General features: G+C 39.0%; 1 pseudogene; it reads left to right on the top strand.

Annotated features, from left to right (window-relative positions):
* Positions 1-678: 678 nt before the first annotated feature.
* LOC129641511 (olfactory receptor 9K2-like) lies at positions 679-1,660 on the top strand (annotated as a pseudogene).
* Positions 1,661-8,253: the final 6,593 nt, after the last annotated feature.

Below are 8,253 nucleotides of genomic sequence, written 5' to 3'. Positions count from 1 at the left end.
TATGGGATCGCACAGAGTCAGACACGACTGAAGCGACTTAGCAGCAGTAGCATAGATTACATGAGATACTTCTATTTTAGCGGAGAAGGCAATGGCACCCCCACTCCAGTACTCTTGCCTGGAAAATCCCATGGACAGAGGAGCCTGGTAGGCTGCAGTCCATGGGGTCACTAAAAGTCGGGCACGACTGAGCGACTTCCGTTTCACTTTTCACTTTCATGCATTGGAGAAGGAAATGGCAACCCACTCCAGTGTTCTTGCCTGGAGAATCCCAGGGACAGAGGAGCCCAGTGGGCTGCTGTCTGGGGTCGCACAGAGTCGGACACGACAGAAGCGACTTAGCAGCAGCATACTACAATTTTAGATGAAGAAAGCATCTAGCTATAAATATTTTAAGAATAGAAATTTAGAATGTGAGTGATTTTAGGCAATAAAATAGGATAATTTCTTGCAGAAATCCCTGCCAATTATGATTTAAATAAAATAACCAAAGAACATCTTTTCACTGCCTATTAGAATAACAGTTTAAGAAGTCTAATCACATCTACTTCAAATTCTTGCATCTTCCTGTCATTAAAATTGTTTTGTATGCAATAGCTTATTAAGGAGTAAGTAATTTGAACCTACATTTAAGAAAATATTAATAGCACTAGAATCAAAGCCACAGTTTCATTTATTTTGCCTTGTGCCTCTCAGCAGATTTCTGCCATGGGTGACAGGGAAACAAGCAACCACTCAGAAGTCACTGAGTTCATTCTTGTCGGCTTCAGGGTCTGCCCAGAGTTCCACATCCTCCTCTTCCTGCTTTTTCTGCTTGTCTATACCATGATCCTTCTAGGGAACGTTGGCATAATTGTCATTATTATGACTGATCCCCGGCTGAACACACCAATGTATTTCTTCCTAGGCAACCTCTCCTTCGTTGATCTCTTCTATTCATCTGTTATTGCACCCAAGGCTATGAACAACTTCTGGTCTGAGAGCAAGTCCATCTCCTATGCAGGCTGTGTGACCCAACTGTTTCTCTTTGCCCTCTTCATTGTGACCGAGGGGTTTCTCCTGGCAGTCATGGCTTATGGCTGCTTCATTGCCATCTGCAACCCACTCCTCTACTCTGTGCAGATGTCAACACATCTCTGTGTTCAGTTGGTGGCTGGTTCCTATTTTTTTGGCTGTATCAGCTCAGTTCTTAAGACTATCATGACATTTGCTTTGCCCTTTTGTGCTTCTCGGAACACTGACCATTTTTACTGTAATGAGCGTCCACTTCAGAGGATTTCTTGTTCTGAACTCCACATTCATAAGATGGTATCCTTTTTCCTATGCAGCATTATCATTATGCCTACCATAATTGTCATTATTGTGTCTTATATATATATTGTATCCACAGTTCTAAAAATACGCTCCAAGAGGGGTGAAAGAAAGTCTTCTCCACTTGCAGCTCTCACCTAGGAGTCGTGAGTGTACTGTATGGTGCCATCATCTTTATGTATGTCATCCCTGACAGATTTCCTGAGCTGAGTAAAGTGGCCTCCTTGTGTTACACCCTAGTCACTCCCATGTTGAATCCTTTGATTTACTCCCTGAGAAACAAAGATGTCAAAGAAGCTCTGAGGAAGATCCTGGGGAAAAAAACTATTTTTTTTTAATTCTATATTAACTGAAAATAGAGTTAAGTAAATGTAATATTCTGAAAGTGCTGAGCTTTATAATAACTTAGAGAATCACTGATTCAAATCTATTTTTAATATTAATTTATTTATTTTAATTGGAGGTTAATTACTTTACAATATTGTATTGGTTTTGCCATACATCAAAATGAATCTGCCACAGGTAAACACGTGTTCCCCGTCCTGGACCCCCTTCCACATCCCTCCCTGTACCATCCCTCTGGGTCATCCCAGTGCACCAGCCCCAAGCATCCAGTATCATGTATCAAACCTGGACTGGCGATTCGTTTCATATATGATATTATACATGTTTCAATGCCATTTTCCCAAATCATCCCACCATCTCCGTCTCCTACAGAGTCCAAAAGACTGTTCTAAACATCTGTGTCTCTTTTGCTGTCTCGCTTACAGGGTTATCGTTACCATCTTTCTAAATTCCATATATGATTCAAATCTTAAGAGACTTTATTTGTTTGAATCCCATATACAAAGAATATATACTTTGGAAGATGTATTTGGACTTAATCAGAATACATACATCAGGAAGATGGACTATATTTTGTCTGGCTGTTGGTTTTGGAATGCAATGACTTTCTCTATACTTCCTTTTGAATGATGATAATGGTTTCTGTGTAATTTGTTTTTAGGACATATATATTCCAGGTTTATGTCTGACTCTTTGAGGCTGTTGTTTGGGATGTATTGTTTATCTTGAGTCAGTACCATATGTGTGTATATATACACACATACTTGGTAGAGGTAACACAGTCTGATGTATTAAGAAAGACAGAACAAAATACCAGAATTACTAAAGAAATCTTTGTGAATGTCTACTGAGAGAATCAGATATTCTACAGTACATAGTCTGAAGTGTGAAATGTAAGTAACTCTTAATTGTCCAGAGGCTAAACGAGTGGCACATTTATCTCATGATTTCTCTTGGTTGAATCATTATTATTTCTCCCCTTCATATGAATATCTACTAAACTGATAAACTGTTTTTTAAAATTGTACCTTTTCACAAGGAAACTGTAATAAAAAAAAAGAGTAAAGATAATTCATATTTTGTTATATATGCCTTAGTCAGAATTCATTCATCAAATTAATACATATTGAATTTTTATATACTCTGTGCCCTATAAAAATTCCCAATTTTAAGTGATTTCTGTACTTGAGCTCATACTAATTGATGGAAAAAATAGCTAAACAAAGAGCTATTAAACATGTCAAACGGTAAACCCAGTGAATAAAGTGAGTGAAAGTTGCTCAGTCGTATCCGACTGTTTGCAACTCTATGGGCAGTCCATGGAATTCTCTAATCCCTGGGTTGGGAAGGTCCCCTTCTCCAGGGGGTCTTCCCAACCCAGGGATTGAACCCAGGTCTTCCGCATTGCAGGCAGATTCTTTACCAGCTGAGCCACAAGGGTAGAAATTACAAAGACAGAGGAGCTTCTACAGATGAGTGATATAAATTATCAGGGAAAACTTCATAAGTACATTTGTAAACATAAATGAACTTGAGCAAGGCGAAATGGAAAAGTTTATGGGCAAAGGCAATTAAATAATGATATGTTAAACTTCTAAAAATTTAATTCCTGATATTAATGTAAAAGTGAGGGAGTGACATTTAAGACTTAAAAAGAAATTCATGGAAATTGTGCACATCTATATAAGAAGACAAGGAGTTTGGCTTATTTTCTGCAGACCAAAGGGAAGCACTAGGGATTTTTCTTTAAAGAATATATTGTATTCAAATTGACATTTTAGAAAAATCACGTTGGTAACTTGTGGTAGATAAATATTCATAGAAGAAGATAATCACTATCTTATGACAGTGGAGAGAGGGAATACCTTTAAAATTACAGATAAGTTGTCCATAGGTATGTGGGTTTGTCTCTGGGCTTTCTATTTTGTTCCATTGATCTATATTTCTGTCTTTGTGCCAGTACCATACTGTCTTGATGAGTGTGGCTTTGTAGTAGAGCCTGAAGTCAGGCAGGTTGATTCCTCCAGTTCCATTCTTCTTTCTCAAGATTGCTTTGGCTATTCGAGGTTTTTTGTATTTTCATGCAAATTGTGTAATATCATATAAGAAACAAATTGCCAGTCCAGGTTTGATGCATGTTACAGGGTGCTCGGGGCTGGTGCACTGGGATGACCCATAGGGATGGTATGGGGAGGGAGGTGAGAGGGGAGTTCAGGATGGGGAACACGTGTACACCTGTGGCAGATACATGTTGATGTATGGCAAAACCATTACAATATTTTAAAATAAAAATAAATAAATAAATAATAAAAATACAGATAAACTAAACTGAATATAATTAATGGTTGATAAAGTTAAAACAAGGTAGAAGTAAGTAATGACTTTTAATGTTTGAGCATCTCTAACTGGGGAAATACCACCTAACAAAATGAGAATAATAGTATGTGTAATAGTAGTTAATCATTAAGAGTTAACAAAATGAAGTCAGGTCAGACGGAGCTTTCTCATCCTGATTTGCCTATGTGCTTGATAGTCAACTGTCTTGACATTACAGAAACTCTTATTTCTCAGTTTAATAAAAGAATACTAAGGTCCAGTGAGCAAAGAACCTGTGCCTGGCATTTAGGTGAGGTGAAACTGAAAAGAATCATGAATTTCTTGAAGGAAGGCTTGTTCCATTATAGGACTCAGCATGTTGCATGAAAGATTCTGTATTTTACAAGCAAAAGAGTGCTAGTAAACCATGCCTAAATAAATTGAAGACCACATTTATCTAAAACATTATTACTACTTTAATCTCATCTTATGGCATCCCATTACATTTATAATTATAGCTGATTGTAGAGTCATAACTAGCTAATTTTACTAAATGGGAGTGTTCAAGGTATTTACTTCTCTCCTGAAAGATGATGCTATGAAAGTGCTGCACTCAATATGCCAGCAAATTTGGAAAACTCAGCAGTGGCCACAGGACTGGAAAAGGGCAGTTTTCATTACAATCCCAAAGAAAGGCAATGCCAAAGAATGCTCAAACTACCGCACAATTGCACTCATCTCACATGCTAGTAAAGTACTGCTCAAAATTCTTCAAGCCAGGCTTCAGCAATATGTGAACCGTGAACTTCCTGATGTTCAAGCTGGTTTTAGAAAGGGAGAGGAACCAGAGATCAAATTGCCAATATCCGCTGGATCATGGAAAAAGCAAGAGAGTTCCAGAAAAACATCTATTTCTGCTTTATTGACTATGCCTATGACTGTGTGGGTCACAATAAACTGTGGAAAATTCTTCAAGAGATGGGAATACCAGACCACCTGACCTGCCTGTTGAGAAATCTGTATACAGGTAAGGAAGCAACAATTAGAACTGGACATGGAACAACAGACTGGTTCCAAATAGGAAAAGGAGTTCGTCAAGTCTGTATATTGTCACCCTGCTTATTTAACTTCTATGCAGAGTACATCATGAGAAACGCTGGACTGGAAGAAGCACAAGCTGGAAACAAGATTGCTGGGAGAAATATCAATAACCTCAGATATGCAGATGACACCACCCTTATGGCAGAAAGTGAAGAGGAACTCAAAAGCCTCTTGATGAAAGTGAAAGTGGAGAGAGAAAAAGTTGACTTAAAGCTCAACATTCAGAAAACAAAATCATGGCACCCGGTCCCATCACTTCATGGGAAATAGATGGGGAAACAGTGGAAACAGTGTCAGACTTTATTTTTCTGGGCTCCAAAATCACTACAGATGGTGACTGCAGCCATGAAATTAAAAGACGCTAACTCCTTGGAAGGAAAGTTATGACCAACCTAGAGAGCATATTCAAAAGCAGAGACATTACTTTGCCAACAAAAGTCCATCTAGTCAAGGCTATGGCTTTTATGGATGTGAGTTGGACTGTGAAGAAGGCTGAGCACCGAAGAATTGATGCTTTTGAACTGTGATGTTGGAGAAGACTCTTGAGAGTCCCTTGGACTGCAAGGAAATCCAACCATTCCAACCAGGGCTGAAGGAAATCAGCCCTCGGATTTCTTTGGAGGGAATGATGCTGAAGCTGAAATTGCAGTACTTTGGCCATCTCATGCGAAGAGTTGACTCATTGGAAAAGACTCTGATGCTGGGAGGGATTGGGGGAAGGAGGAGAAGGGGACGACAGAGGATGAGATGGCTGGATGGCATCACTGACTCGATGGACATGAGTCTGAGTGAACTCCGGGTGTTGGTGATGGACAGGAAGGCCTGACATGCTGCGATTCATGGGATCGCAAAGAGTCGGACACCACTGAGGGACTGAACTGAACTGAACAGAAGCTGCTGCTACACTAACAACAATCATATTTAAAAATTTAGCCTCCTTTTAATATTCCATTTTTAATATAAGAAATATCTAAATAAATTGTTAGTTAAAATGTTAAATATATCATTATTATGAATAAGCAAAGCTAAATTTTCTAATTTATTGTGCAGTTTCCTATTCTTCAGGTGAAGATGAAACCTTTTCAAAAAAGAAAAAAAAAGATATTTGTGAATCATTGTTCAAAAATATAAATTCTTGGATCTAATGAAGACCTGCACATTATTTTTTTACACACTTTATTGAGGAATAATTGGTTTGAAATAAACAGTATGTATTTGAAGTGAACAACTCTGTGAGTTTCGTGGCCAATTAAAACATCACCACATCAAGATATAGAATATTTCCTTAATTTCCAAATGATTGATTATGCCTCTTTTCAGGCCATTCTTCCCTCCAAACCCATTCCAGATAACCAGTGATCTGGATGATATGTAATAGAATCATACAGCATGTCATCTTTTCCCTCAGGCTTCTTCACTGTGTAAAATGATTTTCAGATTTCTTCATTTTTTCATGTATAAGTAACCCATTCTTTTTATTGCTGAGTAATTTTCCATTTTCCATTGTACATATATACCAAATTTTGTTTATGTACTCTTATATAAATGGGCAATTGACGTTTTATCAGCTTTTAGATATTGTGAATACAGCTGATATGTGTTTGCTAGTTTGCTTTCCTTATCTTTGCTGATTTTTGAAGCTTGAGACTCTGAGATCTCATAATAATTATGTTTGATTTGAAGAGACTACCAGGGAAATATCTGAAAATAAAGAACAAACAAAAAAATTATTTACTGAACAAAATCTACTAAATCTCAGGAAGACTGAGAATCTAATGCATTTGAGCCAGGACCCACTCCTTCCCTGCCCTCTCTCGTCCCAGCAGAGCTGAAAGTGCACTCAGGCAAGTACACGCAGGGACATAGAGATCCCTCTGCCCCTGGGTCCCAGCCAAAGGCTACCATGTGTCCTTGATTGTTGTTGTTGCAAACATTACTTGTCCTCACCAGCTCCACATTGAACAAGGTCTATGCAATGCAAGGGTAGCTAAAACATCTGATGATCTCTACCCAGTCCCCATTCAAAAGGTCTACCCTAAGAATGCCAGGCCAAGAGTACTGGGCCCCAATTCCAGCTACTCCCATTCTCTTAAAGGACAGAACTTCTGTGCTAATAACACCATAGGCTAGTGACCTCACTCAGAAAACTTCTCCTAAAGCAGGAGTGTCATTCTAAGCAAACTGGACCACTGTGCCTGCTTGTTTCAGAACAGATGAACGCAGGTTTTAACGAGAAAGAAAGTTTTACCATGATAGTGGAGGCCTCCACAGCTCTCTCCACTTGAACTGACTCTATTTAGGAAAGCATATGTAGGCAATTCAAGCTTAAGTGAAATCCAAAACTGAATAAATATTTGGTATAAGCAATTAAGAGAAGACTAGTGGTCCCATGAGAGTGAAAAGCTAACTGTAGACCAACCACGAGGCTATTTGGTGCACAGGGCCATCCTCAGTAAGTTCAGTTCAGTTTAGTCACTCAGTCCTGTCTGACTCTTTGCAACCCCATGACCTGCAGCACACCAGGCCTCTCTGTCTATCACCAACTCCCGGAGTCCACCCAAACCCATGTCCATTGAGTCGGTGACGCCATTCAACAATCTCATCCTCTGTCATCCCCTTCTCTTCCTGCCCTCACTCTTGCCCAGATACAGGGTCTTTTCAAATGAGTCAGCTCTTCTCATGAGGTGGCCAAAGTATTGGAATTTCAGCTTCAATATCAGTCCTTCCAATGAACACCCAGGACTGATCTCCTTTAGAATGGACCGGTTGGATCTCCTTGCAGTACAAGAGACTCTCAAGAGTCTTCTCCATCACCACAATTTAAAAGCATCAATTCTTCGGTGCTCAGCTTTCTTTATAGTCCACATCTCACATCCATACATGACCACTGGAAAAACCATAGCTTTGACTACACGGACCTTTCTTGACAAAGTAATGTCTCTGCTTTTTAATATGCTGTCTAGGTTGGTCATAACTTTCCTTCCAAGGAGTAAGCGTCTTTTAGTTTCATAGCTGCAATCACCATCTGCAGTATTTTTGGAGCCCAGAAAAATAAAGTCAAACACTGTTTCCCCATCTATTTTTCATGAAGTGACAGGACCGGATGACATAATCTTAGTTTTCTGAATGTTGAGCTTTCGGCCAAATTTTTCACTCTTCTCTTTCACTTTATCATGAGGC

Source organism: Bubalus kerabau, chromosome 1, assembly GCF_029407905.1.
Source record: "Bubalus kerabau isolate K-KA32 ecotype Philippines breed swamp buffalo chromosome 1, PCC_UOA_SB_1v2, whole genome shotgun sequence".
Taxonomy (NCBI): Eukaryota; Metazoa; Chordata; class Mammalia; order Artiodactyla; family Bovidae; genus Bubalus; species Bubalus kerabau.
Note: the sequence above shows the minus strand (reverse complement) of the source record. Positions and strands in the feature narration are given on the sequence as shown.